This window comes from Engraulis encrasicolus, chromosome 1 (assembly GCF_034702125.1).
Source record: "Engraulis encrasicolus isolate BLACKSEA-1 chromosome 1, IST_EnEncr_1.0, whole genome shotgun sequence".
NCBI lineage: Eukaryota > Metazoa > Chordata > Actinopteri > Clupeiformes > Engraulidae > Engraulis > Engraulis encrasicolus.
Window position 1 is genome coordinate 41190630 of NC_085857.1, and position 3891 is coordinate 41194520.

The window sequence follows — 3891 nt, forward strand, 5'->3', positions numbered from 1 at the left end:
AAACATGGCTACAACCAGGGACGGAGTACAACTCCATGGGCCCCTGGACCAGACAACAAGAAAGCCCCCCCTCCAACGAGCCTCATGTAGGACCAAACGACACCAGAGAGAGAGACCTGGAAGGGATGGCAAAGGACCCGGGCCAGCCGCATAGTAGACGAGTGCCCTAACATTAGGCCACAGTAGAACCTTGCAGTGTTAATTCAAGGGGACCCTGTTGAGAATAAGGTGCTATGCATCTCCAGAGGCGTTCCCCCACGTGGAATAAATAGATGTCAACAAGAGTCAAATTTAACACTCCTGGTATTGTTATACGTGTTCTAAGTGCTGTATAATGGTACTTTGCAAGAGTGGTCCATGCATCCAGAGATGTTGCACGAACATGCGCCCCTTAATTACTTCAGTGAGGGCCACTGACGTCCAGTAAGTGCAGGGCTGGACTGGCCATCTGGCATAGCGGGCATTTCCCATTGGGCCCTGCACCCTTGTGGGCCCCTATTTTCAGAAATTTAAAAAAAAAAATGTTTTTTTTAACGTTTCTGAATATAGGGGCCAGCAAGGGTACGGGGCCCACCGGTGAGTCAGTTCTGCGCCGCTAATTATGAGGGGCCCCTTTAGGCCAAAAGTGCCCGGGTCCTATTTCTCCCCCAGTCCAGGCCTGAGTAAGTGAGAGGGGGAGAGTGGTCTCTCCATTGCGTCATCTTGGTCCTCAATCATCTCGCCACTGTTGCTAGTTGTCCACCTCACAGTACACGTTGTTCTTCTGCTCACAATTCTCTATCTACGAAAAACAGACAAATAAGAATAATCTTTTGAACTGTTAGTTCCTTTTTTCTTCTTCTTTTTTTTGCCCCTTTCACTCCTTTGCATGCCTTCATACATATTCACCAAATGCATTAATGGTGGCGTGTGTTAGCGTTTTTATTCAAATTGCTGAAATTTACTCCCAGATGCACAAACACATGCGCACACACACACACACACACACACACACACGCACGCACGCAGGCACGCACGCACGCAGGCACGCAGGCACGCACGCACGCACGCACGCACGCACGCACGCACACACACACACACACACACACACACACACACACACTGTGAATGAGATTGAATAAAATTCTTTTTTTGTAAAACATCTGTAAACTAATGAATAGTTTTCATAAATGTTTCATTGTGCGCTAGCTAATAGTGCTTTTTATGCATGCATTGAAGCTTACAAATCCGACTCTCCAGTCCACCCCTAATGGGGTCATTAATGAATAGCATAAGTCTGTGGAATCATGCCTTCATTGAATTCATTTTTGGGGGAATGGCTGTTATTATGGGAGGCGCTTTAGCTTGAAAGATAAAAAATCTCTCTCTCTCTCTCTCTCTCTCTCTCTCTCTCTCTCTCTCTCTCTCTCTCTCGCTCTCTCTCTCACACACACACACACACACACACACACACACACACACACACACACACACACACACGCACACACACTCACTCACTCACTCTTTCTCTCTCTCTACAGCCTGCCCCATCATTCAGGATGTGAGTGTATCAGTTCATCATCTACCGTATCAGTTCATCATCCCTCGTTCATCAGAGTTTCCAGTCATGTTCTGGGGACCCTATTTGCATCTCACATCTCGTGCCTTGTTTTCAGCGAGCGGAAAGAGGTGAGGTTGTTCCAAGCTGTTGCAGCCAGAATTCAACTCACGCACCTTTCTTTCATGTGTCACCCCCCGACCCACACGAATTGTAAAAGAGACAAATTGTTGTTCATGAAGTTTCACTCTGAATCAGTGAGAATGATAAACCTTGGGAAAGTGTTGAGTTTAACTCTATTGGAGTTGATACAACAAGTCAATTTACAATGCATGATTGCATGATACATGACACGGGCAGTCATGGGTGAGCGGGTAGGGCGTCAGACTTGCATCCCAGAGGTTGCCGGTTCGACTCCCGACCCGCCAGGTTGGTGGGGGGAGTAATCAACCAGTGCTCTCCCCCATCCTCCTCCATGACTGAGGTACCCTGAGCATGGTACCGTCCCACCGCACTGCTCCCCATGGGGCGCCACTGAGGGCTGCCCCCTTGCACGGGTGAGGCATAAATGCAGTTTCGTTGTGTGCAGTGTTCACTTGTGTGCTGTGGAGTGCTGTGTCACAATGACAATGGGAGTTGGAGTTTCCCAATGGGCTTTCACTTTCACTTTTCATTACATTATGTTTCAGAGCCCTGAACAACAAGTTAAAGGTGAAACATTTTCCCTGGAAAAATATGTTTTATATATTCATTCATTCACTCATTCATACACTACTAAAAACACTAAAAACTCTTGGTAAGACAGCTGAGTTCATCTGCATCCTGATAGAGATTCATCCGAGGACTGACGGTAAGACCTCTGCTTTCATTTGGAGTTTTTGTTTGATGATAAACCAAAGAGGGCCTTGATAAGCCTGCATTTCCTTTGATAAGAAGAGCTAATTTGATGTTCTCCTTGAAGGGACAACAAAGAAAATCAGTCATAGCTTAAAGACAAATTTATTCATCTCAGTGAGTGAGTAGCGAAACGAATTACAAAAAAAGGGTCCCTTTTCCCCCAAATCTCAACGCAAATACATTAAAGCAGTCATCAGAGACCCATATGCATTAACGGCTGTTTACAGGGCCACTGACAGCTTTTGCTGGACACAGGACAAAGTAATCTGAAAGGGCCCCCGATCCAATATATACAATGTAATGGAAACTCAATGTTGGGCCCCCTGTCACCCTGGGCCCTGGACAATTGACCCCTTTGTCCATCCCTGTCGGCTTCCCTGCCTGTTAAATTAATTCCATTTCAACACTGGAAAAACTGGAACGTTTTTTTCTTTTTTTGCATTGACGCTATAACTAAATTCATTAGAATGACTCAAGATCCTATTGGGTTTTTATTTAATATAATGCAGTGCGGTTGGAAGTTTTCGTCTGATATATAGCCTAACAGTCTGAAATCGGAGTGGACGTGGAGGATCTCGGAGTTCTCTGTCAGCCAGGCAATTACCATTCCACCCTCAGCACTGTGGACTTATGGGAAATGGTTTCCATGACAATGGCACTTTCGATAGATGATTGAAACTGAAGACTGAGGTATTTTGTTTGCGCGCACACTCGAAAAGCATAGAATGTGAGGTGGGGGGTTGGTTCATAGGTTTGGATGGTTGGATGGGGGAGTTGATGTAGGCTATATAGTTTTCATCTTTCCATGTAGTAGAGAGAGAGAGGGGGGGGGATGGAGAAAGAGAGAGAGGGGGGGGCAGGTGGGATAAGAGAGAAGGAAGGCAGGAACAATTGGAAGAAAGAAAGAAATGCAGAATGACAGAACATAGGTAGAGAGAGAGAGAGAGAAAGACAGAGAGAAAGGGGGATGGAGAAAGAGAGAGAGAAAAAGAGGGAGAGAGAACAAGGGGGGGGGATATATAAAGGGAGGAGGGGGAGCAGGTGGTATAAGAGAGTAGAAAGGCAGGAACAGTTAAAAAGAAAGAAAGAAAAAATGAAGATAAACAGGGAAAACGGACACAAAATATCTACAGGTAGAGAGAGCGAGAGAGTTCCCAGAATGGTGTTGCACCCAGACCCTGCAAAAAAAATAAATGTTACATCTGTGTGTGTGTGTGTGTGTGTGTGTGTGTGTGTGTGTGTGTGTGTGTGTGTGTGTGTGTGTGTGTGTGTGTGTGTGTGTGTGTGTGTGTGTGTGTGTGTGTGTGTGTGTGTGTGTGTGTGTGTGTTTGTTGCTGTGTGTGTCACTGAATAGCCTCTAAATTGCTGAAATGACTGAACAGATCATTTTCTAAATGAGAGAAACCCAACAGTGTTCCCGGGCACCAGGCAGCAATAACATTTGTGTGTGTGTGTGT